This window comes from Phyllostomus hastatus, unplaced genomic scaffold, assembly GCF_019186645.2.
Source record: "Phyllostomus hastatus isolate PE091 unplaced genomic scaffold, TTU_PhHast_1.1 phas_scaffold_760, whole genome shotgun sequence".
NCBI lineage: Eukaryota > Metazoa > Chordata > Mammalia > Chiroptera > Phyllostomidae > Phyllostomus > Phyllostomus hastatus.
In genome coordinates this window covers 1931541-1946749 of record NW_025334040.1, presented here as the reverse complement: position 1 = coordinate 1946749, position 15209 = coordinate 1931541, and the positions used below count along the sequence as shown (strand labels likewise).

Below are 15209 nucleotides of genomic sequence, written 5' to 3'. Positions count from 1 at the left end.
AAAATTCATGGAGCCAAACAAGGAAGACTGACCTTTTTGTATGCAAATTACAAGTCTTGAGAAAAAGAATTCATTCCTGGTTTTCTGGCCTGAACATGGGTGGACAATAAGTGGGGGAATTTGCTGGTATGGAGGAGGCTGAATGTGAACAGATGAGGTGCAGAGTGAGGGAAGTCTGAGAGTCTGAGGATCTTTGTCCCTTAGGTCTTTGTTGTTCTGGGAAAGTTTCCAGTGGTCAGATCAGAAGCTGTGCGGACCTTGGCTGCCCCCTGGTGGCCAGGCGGCAGATGGCAGGCACCGGTTGCCTTTGGGACCTAGGCCGACCTTCTCCCCAAGACCTTAGAGGGCACTGCACTGTCATTGAAACTTCTTTTCTGGACCTCACAGTTCTAAATTCTGCCGGTCCTGGCTGTGGCAGCCATGGGCGTCCCCTCTGTCTAGATTAGCAAAAATAAGTCACTGAGTTATGTGTGGATTTCAGATAAACAACAAATACTTTTTTAGTATAAGAACGTCACATTTGTTGTGCCTGTGAAATTCGATTTCACCAGGCGTCCTGTATTTTATTTGGCCACCCAACTTCTAGCTCATCCTCCAGGACTCAGAGCACGAAATCCAGCTCTACCTCCTTGGTGTGTGGCACTGACCATGTTTCTTCACCTCTCTGAGCTTCACCTTCTTCCTCTGTAACTCGGCCAAAAATTCTTCCCTTAATGACCTATTAAAAGGACTCACTGAGAAAAACATAAGAAAAAGATCTCCCCATAATTCCTGGCACGTGGTAAGCCCTAAGCGAACATTCCTTCCCTCCTGGGCCCCACAGGTGCAGGGCAGAGACAGGCTGCTCGAGGGGTGCCCTGCCTCCTTCCCCACACTACCCTAGGGAGGGACCCATAAATGCTTAATGCCTTCCAGATTTTCCTCTCCTTCACCAGTTTTTCCCTTCCCTGGGTTTCTAGGTTTTTGTCCATGCCCCAGCTGTGTAGGGGATATCCTAGAATCCTCTGGGGGAAGACTAATTCCCCAGGAATGGGGTCCTCCTGACCCAGCTCTTAGAAAATTCCAGAATATGGCCCTCATGCCACCATGTCTCTAAACAAATAATCCTATCCAGACTCGAAGCTAGGAAGTCAGGCTGGTTCACTCTGCTCCTGACCCAAGCCAGACCCTGCCCTTGGCCAGCAGGGCCACCATACGGACAGTGCCCTGGGCTAGGCCCCAGTGGGAGGCAGGATTAACGGACCCTGAGCTGTCCTGGAGCAGGGAGCTTGGTGAAAGTGGGCTCAGCCTAACCCTGGGACCCACGCACAGAATGAAAGGAACCTGAGGCCCAGGGCTTAGGTAATGTACCTGAAGGCACACAGCAAGGATCTGCACATTTGCCCCAGGCTGGGGAACCAGTGAGGCCATGCTCCTAACTGGCTCCCCTCTTCCATGGAAAGGTTGGGGTTGAGAATTTGAGGGTGCTTCTTCTGACTTATTCTCCCCTCTGTCTGCATGCATGGTCTTCCTCTCTGAGTTTCCCATACCCAAAAGGGCAGACTAACCCCAATGGGGGGTGGGAACAGCCCAGATCAAGACCTTGCTTCCTTAACCCTCCCTCAAATCGCCTAACACAAGCCCAAATCCAAAATGTCTGTTCTAAGACTCTGTTACGGAGATACCCCATCACAGCCCCATGTCGGGTGAGGAGACTAGAGGAAAAGGTGATGCCACCTCCTCACCACCTGCCAGAGGTGGGCTGGTTCCTGGGATCTTCTCTCCCTGCATCGAACAGAGGAGAAAACTGGCCCAGGGAAGGGCAGGAACCTGTGGGTCTAACAGATCAAACAGGCCAGAAGGTCCTGCAGACTCCTTGTCTTTCCTCACTTGGCAGATAGACACCTGAGGCCTCAGGTCTTTAGTCACGCCCCTCCCACACAGTAACCTGCCCGTTCCCAGTATTCAACCTTCCCCTCCCCTAAACCCTTGACTCAGGTCCCTGTTCCCTCTGAATGAAGCTCTGCAACGGCCTTCCACTTCTCTTGTGCTTCTAATCTCCACCACTCTCCTCTGCACTCGGGCGAAGATCTGAACGCCTCTGCATGGACTCCCACACCCGACTGCCCCAGACGTTTCCTTCCTTTCCAGCTCCATGCCCGCCTCCATCCCCTCTCAGACCCCACTCTCTGGCCCAGGGTAGCGAGCAGCATTTCAACGGGAGCAGGTTTTGCAGGCAGATTCATCTCGAGACTGATTCTTACCAGCTGTGTGGCCTTGAGTATGTTGCTTTATTTCTCTGGGCCTCTTGTTCCTCATATACAATTATTTGCTTCACCATTTGGGGTGAGGGTTAATTTGCATAAAGCCCCGTGGCACATTAATAAACATTCAATAAATAGTAGCTGCCATTATTAGTATTAGCATTAGAGGAGTAAGTGGGGGTGGGGCAGGAGGAAGGTTAGGGCTATTTAAATGAGAACCCTTCAGATGCTCAGAGCAATCAGAGACAGTTATTTTATTCTTTCCCACTGGAATGTTTCCCCCCCCCCCAGCACAATTTGTTGCAGACATCAAATAATATGGAACCCATGCTGGGTTCTAGCAGGAGAAATGCAAACACCACAAATAGAGCTTCTGAGGTCTGTAAGTGCGTCAGTGTGCTAAGGCAGAGAAGGTATTACTTGATACATTTTTGAAGCTGACGTTCTTCAAGTTTGTTAGTTCCAATTCTGTTACTTCTTGATAACGTTTTTGGTAACAAGAACATGAAGAAATAAACAGTGCTGGTTTCCTAACATTAAGCCTTCAGGAACGTGATTATCTCTTTGCCAAAGAGACCATGAGAATGATTTCATTTCTGATGAAGGAAAAGTTGACCTCTCACTTTAGTCTGCCTTATAAACCCAACAAAAGGAGCAAAGGGGAATATAATCGGCAAGTTTGTCTTAACTGAAGCTTATGGCTTCAATGTCTTTTCATAGTGATGGTACTCTCTGACTTGTTTGAAGGAAGTAATAGCTCAAGCAGTAATTTTTGAAAGTATACTGAGAGCTCACTCAGTGCTAAGCCTGTTCTGTATCCTTACAATAAATCTTTTCTTTTTACCAGACAAGGAAACAGAGGCTTCTGTAAGTGAAACTGCTGTCTAAAGTCACATAGCTAGTGAGCATGGGCACTTTCAATGTCCTCCAATTAAAGACCTCCAGGAACACACCTGTGGTTGAACAAGTTGAGCAAGTTGGGTTTATTACTTCTTACAGTGGGGTGTGGGGAGGATGAGAACCATGAGAAATGAGGAAGCATTCTGGTAACAGAGTGTTAGAAAGAACATTATGATTTAATTTGGGGAAGAGTTAAGGAAGCAGGTTTTAAAAAATATATTTTATTTATTTATTTTTAGACAGAGGAGAAAGGAAGGAGAGAGAGGGAGAGAAACATCAACGTGTGGTTGCCTTTTGTGTGCCCTTACCGGGGACCTGGCCCGAAACCCAGGTATGTGCCCCAACTGGGGATCAAACCCTTTGTTCCAAAGGCCAGTGCTTAATCCACTGAGCCACACAAGCCAGAGCAGGAAGCAGGGCTTTGATCTGGATTGGATACTGTCTATGACTGGGCATCTTGATAAATCTTACCTAGAAGGAGGGAAGATTAGATGAGACAAAATCTGCATTGGTAAATAAGCAGCAACCTCCTTATAAGTCAGGATAGGTAACTGTTCCTTTTTGTGGTTTGGACAATGTTCACGTGTTGTCTGGTTCAAACATGAATATGGAAAGGTCCTGTTATTGTCTTGTTTCATCACAGTCACAGAGTTGCTTTGTCTGATGTTGATGTTCTGTGACATTTTTCAGGCTCAGCAGAACACCAAGTCCTACCTGCTAGTGCCAGACCAGCCCCTGGGTATCAGGAACAACTTTTCTTTTTATCGGAGCCTGGACTCTAATCAATGTTTGTGTAACTGGAAACAAATCTTGTGTTACTCTTTGTCCTCGGGAACCTGAGAGGAGAGCTGGCAGATGAGGAATTTCATCTATGAGTTTATTTCATCTAGTACTTTCAGAACCAATCCTTAACACAATCCCTGAAATTACCATAGGCACTTAATAAATGTATGTTGGATTAATGAAACAATGAAGATGGGCGTCAAGGGAACAACTTATTGGTGCTGATTGCAACTTCACCATCTGTCAATGTGTGATTGGAAAACTTAAGTGGTAAACTTATGTAAACTTCAAAGTTTTCCTTTACCCATTTGTAAAATGGAGATAATTGCCAAAACCATTCATAAGGCTGCTATAAGGATCAAATGAAGCATTGTGTGAAGTGTGCTCAGGTAAGCTCAGTAAATGTCAGCTATCATTATTTTCAAGATAAGTAGTCCACTAGTTTTGTGATTGTATGTTTAATATTTTTCCCTCTAGGCATGAAAGCAAAGATCTTGAATCATCTCTTGTTGCATCGCCACTGCCTAGCACATAAATGAATATAAATGAATTGGCTAGGACCCAGGCACTTCCCCTATTTGGGGAGTAAATTTTAATTTTTGTATCATTTCAAACACAAAGAAAAATTGCAAAAATTATGTAAGGAACTCCCATATACCCTTAACCTAGACTCACCACTTGTTTACATTTTGCCTTATTTGCTTAACCATTCACTCTGGAGCACTCTCTAGTTCTTTCTTTCTCTCTTCTCTCCCTCTATATATATATGTAATATATGCATCTTTTTGAGTTATTTGAAATTAAGTTGGAGACATTGTGCCCTTTTACCCCTAAATACTTCAGTGAATATTCTAAGAACAAGGACATTTTCGTAACATAGCCACAATACAATGATCAACTTTAGAAAATTTAACATTGATATAATATTCTAACCCACAATCCATATTCAAATTTCGTCACAAGTCCCAATATTGTCCATTACATCTGTTCTGTCTCCCCTCCCCCCTCCAGGGTCCAATTTGGAATCACATACCAGGACACTTCCTCAGTCTTTACACGTCTTTCATGATACTGACAGTTATTTTGTCGAGTGTCCCTCGATTCTAGTTTATTTCATGCTTCCTCATGAGATTTGGGTTATGCATTCTGGATATAAATATCACAGAGGAGATGGTGTATCCTTCTCAGTGCACCTTATCGGGAGGCACATGATCTCTACCTATAACTGGCGGTGTTAACTTTGATTACTTTGACTCATTTGTTCTGTGAAGTTATACCTCTGTAGAAATACTATTTTCCCTTTGTAATTATAAGTAATTCATGGGAGACAATTTTACTATGTAAAACATCGTGTTCATCTAGTTTTACCGCTTATTATTGAATTTCTAACTGCATCATGTTTGTTAGTTGTCAGTCTCTCCCATTTATTTATCCACTTCTTTATTTATATCAGGAAAGGCTTGTGGGTTATCATTTTGTCCAATTAGTCAAACTTTTGCTATCGTTACCTATTTTGATGCTCACATTGCCGTGATTTGGCCAGCGGGATCTCCTTGGAGCTAGTTCCTGTGTCCCCTGACATATTCCCATCATTCGGATTCCCATCCTTACATTCTGATGCAACAAGATGTTCCAAGCTTACCTGGTATTTTCCCTGCCCTGACCGAGGATCTTTGAAAAGCTGCTAGTTAGCCCCTATGTTTCTCCATTTCCTACACGCAGGCGGAACCTTAGAGCCTGGGACTGGGCACGGAGAACAGCGCAGCGGACCAACCTCTTCCGGTTGAGGTCGGAAGTATCTCAGAGAGGGGAGGTTTTACGTCAGGTGATCGGAGTCCGCGTAGGAGGGATCCGAGGTCCCGCCGAGGAGACTGACTGTGCCGACACACTGGCGGAGCAGTCGACGGACGGAGGGAGTACGTCGGCCTCGGCGGCGTTAGCTGAGCAGCGGCAGGTACGTGGGGGGCTGACTGGTGGGGATGGGGGCCCAGGTAGGGGCCATCGAGGTTTAGTGGCGGGGGACCGGATTCCTCTTTCACGGGGCCCACGGGCTGCGACACCTGAGTCCAGGGTCGCAGAAACAAAACGCCTCGTTCTGCCCCGAGCCCTTTGCTTCAGAAGAGAGTTCAGGCTGGCGTTGTGGTCCTCCGTCCCTTGTTTACAGTTTGGGTAAACTGAGGCCCGGGGACAGGAAAAGGCTCCCCACGGAGCTCTCCTTTTCAGGCAAGGACTCACTCTAACTTTTTCTGTCCCCTGCTCGAGGCCCCCTCTCCTGCGCTTTTAATGAGTTTACTCCGAGTGGAGAAGCCAAGGCCGGGAAGCTTTATGAACAGAGGTGGGCTTGGGATAAGGGACCCGGGTTCGAGACTTCGCCGCCAATTGTGCGTTCTGGGCCAAATCCCATCCCTGTGCTGGGCCTCAGTTTCCTCATTTGTAAAACAGGGCAGTGTTTCTCAAATTACCTTTCTCGCACCATCTGCTTTGAAATGCTCTGGAGATGCATGCTTTACCATGGGGACTCAAATAAGACTTCGTTTTTAGAACCAGGGTTGGAACCTGGGAAATCGGCGTTTTAAACATACGCCTCGGGGATCCTCTACATACTGACTGATGTTTGCAGCCAACTGATCTGAAGTGCTTTCCTGCTTTGAGCACTAGATTTGCTTTGAGGAAGCTGGAGCCTATTCAGGATCTTTGAAAGAATTCGAATGCTTATTCCAGAAAAAAGCAAATGAAGGGAACTGTCTTTAAAAACTGAAAAAGTTGTCATGGTGAAGAGGGCTTCCACTTCATCCTTGGATTTGAAAGCAGCAGAAGTAGGACTAATAGGTGGATTCTACAGGAAGACAAGATTTTGATATAATAAAAGAACTTAATGCCGGTCAGAGGTGACCAGCAATGGAATTGCCTCCAAAGGTAGCGAACTCACTGTTGAATGAGGAATACAGGTATTAGATGGCATCCTTTTTCAACTTGAAAGCGTCTGATTCTGAGTAGTTATTTTGAATCTTTGTGACGCTACCGACTTCTTTTTTGTGCCCTCTTCTTGATATTTCCAGCCTACATATTGTGGAAGTAAGGCGATTGGGTTTGAATGTGGTGTATCTTATGTAATCTCTTCCTGGTTGTCCTGGGAACTATTCTTTTCAAGGACTTTGGAATGGCCCATATGATAAGGGCTCTGTAAAATGTTTGTTGAATGAATAACCAAGCAGGATCCCCAGCCCATCAGTTTGTAGCTTCCTTTCATAGAACAAGTTCGAAATGCCTCTGAAGACTTTGTGTGTGATCAGAAGCCAGTGAATGCTTTGGGTCACAAAAGTGAGGAGTCTCAGGCAGGAGGGTTGTTCACACCTTGAGGGTGATCAGGCTAGCCTTTCCTCCTTAGACGTAAATCCCGCTTTAATCCTCTTTCCAGCACTGTGCTGTATAGATGGTATGTCTACCGAGAGAATTTTTGCGATCTGTCAGCTAACATTCCATCCAACGTTTAAAACCAGCCCTTGTATGAACTTGACTAGCCAGTTCGTGCTCACAGGTAATCTTCAGATAGTACTTCTAGCATACCTAGTTTTCTAGTCAAACATCAGAGCTCCTTATATTGTAATTTATAAAACCCCAAGCAGGCCGCCTTTCCAAAACCTGTTAGAATATTTGGGTTGTTCTATGGGGCAAAGATTCCATATTGTGACCCAGTTCTGCTGACATGCTTCCCAGCCCGCGCCCCCCCAAAGGGCTTCCTGTCTGTGTTTATCTTCCTGCCTCGAGTGTGTTTCCAGGATTAAAGAAAAAAATTTGTGAAATGCTTATTCAGATATTATCCAGGTGCTGGATAAAATAATTTTAAGGTGGTGTTGGTGGTGGTTTTAAAACTCCTTAATCTGAACATTTCTTTTTTTTAAAAGTACCAAATTGGCATTTACATTCTGCTTTTCAAGCCACTAGTCTGAACAGATGCCTCTGAAAAAAAGTGTTCTATGGTAATAATAAGTTTGGGGAAAGCTTCATATCATTATGCCTTTTTGGAGCTTCTCACATTAAAGGCACCGAGACATCCTGCAATAAAGAAATACTCCTAACCCAGTTTAATCTAGTGTTGCCAAACTTAATTGATGGGAAGCACTTTTAAAAAAACTGAAGCACACATGGGCAAATCCTGAGCAAGAGCAAGAGTCTGCAGTCTGTGGGCTGTGGTCCAATCAGGCCCCGCTGCCTGTTTTCTCATGGCTGTGGAGCTGGGACTGTTTTTTGCATTTTTAAATAATGGGAAATAAATCAAGAGAAGAAGAATATTTTGTAATATAGGAAAATTCACATTCCATTGTCCATAAGTAAGGTTTTTATTGGAACATAGCCATGCTCTTGAATTTACATACTGTCTTGGGCAGCAGAGTTGAATCATTGCCCCAAAGAGCACATAGTCCACCAAGTCTAAAGTTGTTATTAAACGGCGCTTTACAGAAAAACCTGCCAGCCCCTGACCTGCATCACGTGCACTTTTTGAAACTTCTTATTTTGAAATAATTTTAGACTTGCGAAAAGAAAACACAGCTTTCCTGTATATGCTTCACCCAGTTTTTTCCTAATGTTAACATTTTACATAATCATATTAAAGTTAAACAAGAAAATTAACATTAATATAGTAATAGTAGCTAATCTATAGACTTTATTCATATTTTATCACTTGTCCCACTAATGTCCTTTTTCTGTTCCAAGATCTAATCCCATTTCCCACATCACACTTAGTTGTCAGGTCTCTTTAGTTTCTTTTAATCTGAGACTGTTCCTCAGTCTTTTTTGTCTTTCACCACTGTAAATTTTTGAAGAGGACTGGCTAATTATTTTGTAGAATGTCCTTCAACTTTTTTAGGTAGAACTTACATATTGTAAAATTCACCATTTAAAAATGTACATTTCAGTATTTTTTTACTATGTTCACAAAGTTGTGCAACCGTCATCACTATCTTCTTTTTTCTTTCTTTTTAAAAAGATTTTATTTGTTTTTAGAGGGAGAGGAAGGGAGGGAGAGACACATCAATGTGTGGTTGCCTCTCACACGCTCCCCACGAGGGACCTGGCTGGCAACCCAGACATGTGCCCTGACTGGGAATTGGACTGGCGACCCTTTGGTTCTCAGGCCCACGCTCAATCCACTGAGCTGCACCAGCCAGGGCCATCACCACTATGTTAATTCCAAAACATTTTCATCACCCCTAGAAGAAACCTTGTACACATTAGCAATCATTTCCTGTCCTCCCCTCTTCCCATTCCCTAGCAACCTACATGTTGTACATGTATCAGTACTTCATTCCATTTTAGTGCTAAGTAACATGCCATTGTATGGATGTACCACGTTTCGTTTATCCATTCATCACTTGATGGACATTTGGGTTATGTACGTCTTTTGGTGTTTGTGAACAGTGCTGCTGTGATAATTCATGTACAAGTTTTTGGACATATTTTCAGTTCTCTTGATATGTATCCCCAGGAGTGGAATTGCTGGGTCATACGGCAATTCCATGTGTAACTTTTTGAGGGATCACTGAACTTTTTTCCACAGTAGCTGCACCCATTTACATCTCCATTAGCGGTATATGTTAGAGCTTCTTTCATTTTCTCTACATCCTCTTCAACACTTGTTATAGTCCTTCTTAAAAATTATTTTTATATCCACTTTAGTGCATGTGAAGCAGCATCTCATTATAGTTTTTATTTGCATTTTCCTAATGACTGGTGATATTGAACATCCTTTCATGCTCATATTGGCCATCTATATATCTTCCTTGGAGATATGTCTGTTCACTCCCTTTGCCCATTTTGTAATGGAATTATTTGTCATCATGTACAGCCTTGCATGTAAATATTCAAAGAGTTGCAGATCCCCTGATCTGAATGGAGTTGGATTTAGACATGCTGAAGCACAGAATAAGGTGTTTATCTAAAAATGCTGACCATACAGAGCTTGGCTCAACCCCAGTACGTGCTGACTATGCAGTGCTTGGGTGGCCATGGTCAAGTGTAAAAGGTACCATAGCATCATTGATGTGATAAGACCAGTATGGGATCCTGCTGTTGGGGAGCTACTCTCGTGTTTGGTCAGAGCAGGGAGCAGAGGGGTCTGGTGGTTTGGAACATTTGGGACGGTGGTAGCCTTGGGCAGAGCCTGTGGTGTCAGAACTGCCAGCATCCATGTGTCTCTTGACCTCAGCATTTAACTGTAGCCGGACCATCTTGAACATACACTTTAAAAAAGTAAAGAACAGTAATTTTAACTGTGAAAGCAACAGATGCTCATTTTAGACAATACAGAATAGCTCCCTTCTTCACACACCCCAGTCATCTCTAGCGCCGGTATCTACAGACAGAGAGCCTTTATTAACAGTCGCTTTATCTCCTTATTTCTCCCCCACTGGGTACATGTTGAGTGGTTGGAATCATTCACTTTACAGTTTCGTAACTTGCTTTTTTCTGTTAACATCTTAATGTTAATGTCTCCATATTTTTGCCAGCCTCTTCTGTGACCTTTTGTGGAAATGTTGGTATTTTCTACCACTTTTTCTCATTGTGGTAAAACACATATAACAATAAAATGTACCATCTTAACCATTTCTAAGTGTACAGTTCAGTGATATTTAGTATATTACCACCATCTAGCTCCAGAAATATTCATATTTTGCAAAGCTGAAACTATATACTCATTAAGTTGTAACTCCCCATTCCCTCCTCCCCCCACAATTCTACTTTCTGTCTCTATAATTTTGACTACTCTAAGTACCTTACATACATGGAGTCCTACAGTATTTGCCTTTTTGTGAGTGGTTTATTTCACTTAGCGTAATGGTCTCAAGGTTTATTCATACTATGGCATACGTCACAATTTTCGTTTTTTTTAAGGCTGAATTATACTCTGTTGAATGCGTATACCACATTTTGCTTATCCATTCATTTGTTGATGGATACTTAGGTTGCTTCCACATTTTGGCTGTTGTGAATAATGCATATATTAACGTGGGTGTACAAATGTCTCTTTGAGACCCCACTTTCAATTCTTTTGGGTGTATATATCCAGAAGCAGAATTGCTGGATCATATGGTAATTCAATTTTTAATTTTTGAGGAAGCACCATACTGTTTTCTGCAGCAGCAGTACCATTTTACTCTCCCACCAAAATTGCACAAGTGTTCCAATTTCTCCACCTCTTTACTAACACTTGTTATTTTCTGTTTTTCTTAATAGTAGTTTCGATACTGTGATTTAGAAGATATCGGGTTGACCAAAAAGTCCATATGGTGTTTTCTATAAAATAAAAGACATTTTTCATTTTCACCAATAACTTTATTGATTTGGATATTTTGAGTATGTCAGATATTTTCAGTATGTCTCCTACATGGTATAACGTTGATTGTTCTCAGTATCTCGATTTGATCGCTATCAACTTCAACTGGTCTACCTGACCGTGGAGCATTGTTCAGCTAGAAATCTCCAGCACAAAACTTAACAAACCACTTTTGATGTTTTGTCAGTCACAGCATCTTCTCCAGATGTTGCACAAATCTTTTTTTGCATTTCAGTTGCAGTTTTACCTTTCTGGAAATAATAAGGCATAATATGCTGAGAATGTTGCATATTTCCTTCCATCCTCAATATTAAAATGGACCCACAAAAATGCACCCATTTTAATATTTTTTAAATGCATGGTAATATGACAGCTGTCACAATACAGTCTTAACAAAATTGTTTTGAATACAGTTAGAGACAGCTAAGTGCTACTAGAGACATCTTACGGGAAAAACCAAACAAACTTTCTGGCCAACCCAATGTTTGGTCCTCACCACAGTTTCTGGCTCACAACTCCCAAAAACCCTTGAGATTTCCTAGATAGGTGGGTGGGTGCCTGCCCGGGGGTTGTCTTTTGTTATGCTAATAAGGTGACTTATGGAAAGCTCCTGAGGATGTGAGCTGATTGCCAATGGAGCCAAGCAAATGATTACAGGGATGGAACTTTCAGTCCCACCCACCTGCCACCCCCAGGCCTGGGAGAGGGGCTGAAGACTGAGTTCGTCTGCCAATGGCTAATGACCAATGAAGCCTCCTTAAAGACCCAGAGGACAGCTTATTGGCCCTTCTTTTCGGAAACCTGGCACATTTTGGAACCATAATGCCTTCAAGTGCCACAGTGCTGGGCCCCAAGCCAGGCCCCAGGTCACGAGGACAAAAGCTCCTTTGTTTGGGACCTCGCCCTATGAATCTCTTCCTCTGGCTGTTGATTCTTATCCTTGATTGTCCTTTGTAAGGAGTGGTAATCTGGTGAGTAAAGGCGTTCTCTGATGTTCTTCAAGTCTGTCTAGCAAATGAATTGAACCCAAGGAGGTGGTTATTGGAGCTTCTGGTTTATAACCAGTCTGTCCCGAGTGCAGGTATTCTGCATTGCAGCACGTCAGGCATTGCAGCTCGTCGGGCAGGAACACAGCTGGGCAGGAACACAGCTGGGAGCCGAGGCTTGCGGCCGGTGTCTTGTAGGGCTGAGTCCTTAACCTGTGGATTCTGATGCTTGTCTCCAGGCAGTGTCAGGACTGACTTAAATTAGTGGGCACTCTGGGGACATCCAGAAATTGTTGTGGGGGACCCACACCCCACATTGGTGTTGAGTCCAGGAGCCCTGTCAGTAGCCATCCCAATGGATGTGAGGTGGTGCCCTGTAGTTTTGATTAGCATTGCCCTAGTAATTAATGATGTTGAGCAGCATCTTTTCATGTTATTTTTTACCATTCATTTATCTTTGGAAAAATGGCTATTCAAGTCCTTTGTTCATTTTTTAATCGGATTTGTTGTTGGATTTTAGGAGTTCTCTAGGTGTTTCGGATATTGATCCATCAGATACATGATTTGGAAATATTTTCTTCCTTTCTGTGAGTTGCCTTTTTATTTTGTTGATGGTCTTTTAATGAACAAATTTTTTTACTTTTCATGAAGTCTATTTTTTTTTGTTTGTTTTTTAAAGATTTTATTTATTTATTTTTTGGAGAGGAGAAGGAAGGGAGAAAGAGAGGGAAAGAAACATCAGTGTGTGGTTGCCTCTCATGTGCCCCCCACTGGGGACCTGGCCTGTAACCCAAGCATGTGCCCTGACTGGGAATCAAACCAGCAACCCCTTGATTTGCAGAGAGGCACCCAATCCACGGTTCTGTTTGATTTTTTTTTTCTTTTGTTGCCTGTTCCTTTGGTGTCATATCTAAGAAATCATTGCCAGAAGTGTAGTTTTTAAAGTAGGAAAGAAGCTGCCCAGTGGCTTCTGGGTTAAAATTCTCAGGTGGCCCTGATTGCTATATGGCTGTCATAGACCCTGCCTCTGTACTCTTCACTTCAGCTGGGAGTGACATGGGTCTGTCTCTCCTTTCATTGAGCAGCAGGAGCAAAGCACCAGAGTGGTGACGCCCTTGTATCCCAGCTGGCTGGAGAACACACAGAGATCAGAAGCAGCAAGCCATGCCTGTTTCTTTGGAAATGGCCTGGGGGACTGGCTGTCCATTCTGCCCTGAGACCAGTCACCAAGTTGACTCTGGGGTCGTCTCTGACTGTTTAGTGTCCACATTCCCGGTTATTTCTCAGAATCGCCTTGTGGTTTAGGTATGACGGGGTTTTTAGGTTGGATGGCTCTCTGAATATGGGAGTGGATCCTGGGCAAAGGCCTAGGAAAGTTAATGCTTGAGGTGCTTTTCTAAAAAATAGCAGTTAAATTCTGACTAGACTCCTTGGGGGCTGAGAAGCTTGTCTGATTTATTTTTGTTATTGGAATTCTTTAAATGTTTTCTTTAAAACAGTCTTTAAATTGCACTAACAATTAATAACAGGTGGCTCTGAACAGAAGCCTGAATTTTGATTTGTAAAAGTCAACATTAAAGATTATTCAAAATGGTGTCATATTTTTTATTATTATTATTTCTTAACCCTTATCCAGGGATTTTTAAAAATTTATTTTAGGGAAAGGAAGAGTGACAAAGAGACAGAAAGAGACATCAGTATGTAAGAGAAACATCAATTGATTGCCTTCTTAAGTGCCTTAACTGGGGATTGAACCTGCAACCTAGGTATGTTCCCTGACCAGGAATTGAATCTACAACTTTTTGGTGTACAGGGCAATGCTCCAACCAACTGAGCCACCTGGCCAGTGCTTGATTTTATTATTATTTTAAGACTTTATTTATTCTTAGGGAAAGGGGAAGGGAGGAGAAAGAGAGGGAGAGAAACATCAGATCAGTTTTGTCTTGCACACACCCCGACTTGACTGTGAATCTAACTTGCAACCTTTTGCTTTCCGGATGACATCCAACCAACTGAGCTACACCAGTCAGAGCAGTTTTCTTATTTTTAACCATGATTGGTCTACCTTATATGTGTTCTGATCCTCCTCAGGATCTCCTATTGGAAGAAGTGAGGTCGTTTTGTCAAGTATATGCTGGATATTATTGAACTCTTAGGAAGATTTCTCCTGAATTGGTTAAATCTTGTCCACTTTATTCATTTCCTTTTTTTTTTAAGATTTATTATTTTTTTTTTTTTAGAGAGAGGGGAAGGGAAGGACAAGGAGAGGAAGATAAACATCAGTGTATAGTTGCCTCTTGTGCACTCCCTACTGGGGACCTGGCCTGCAGCCCAGGCATGTGCCCTGGCTGGGAATCAAACCAGTGACCCTTTGGTTCGCAGGCTGGCACTCAATCCACTGAGCCACACCAACCAGAGCTATTCATTTTCTGATTATACTCTACTGTCAGAGTATTTTAGAGGCTTTTAGTTCAGCCTCAGGTAGAATCTGAAATAATGAGGTTTTATAGAATCTGAATTAATAGGGACTTACTGACTGAAAACAAAAGCAAAACTCTCATTTTGAAACTTTTTTTTTCTTTTTCAAATTTTCTGAGGTGACATTGGTAAATAGGGTCATATAAGTTTCAAGTGTACATTTCTATGATACATGATCTGTATATTGCATTGTGTGCCCAGCACTTAGAATCACCATATATTTACCCTTTACTACCTCCCCACTCACTTCCTTCTGGTAACCACCATACTGCTGTCTGTCTCTGAGTCACTTTGAAACTTTTCTGATAACAAAGGAAGTGCAGACACAATTGCCCCATTTGCACGTGAAGATCCTGGCTTATCAAATAGCAGAGCTGAGTATCAGACTAGGTCCTCTGGTTCCAGATGGTTCCTTCACTGTATTACATTAGAAATCCATAGCCCTTAACTGGGATCACTCCAATCTGAAGATCTTTTCTTTAA

At 42.9% G+C, this 15209-nt stretch overlaps 1 protein-coding gene across 2 annotated transcripts in view; it reads left to right on the top strand.

Moving 5' to 3' along the window:
• Nucleotides 1-5725: 5725 nt before the first annotated feature.
• Nucleotides 5726-15209, top strand: part of RNF185 (ring finger protein 185) — a 32671-nt gene continuing 23187 nt past the window's right edge. Inside the window, exon 1 of one of the 2 annotated variants that reach the window (XM_045826795.1) lies at nucleotides 5726-5880. The gene's annotated coding sequence lies outside the window, so the exon portion shown is untranslated. The remainder of the gene's footprint in view (nucleotides 5881-15209) is intronic. The other variant, XM_045826794.1, reaches the window with a different exon arrangement.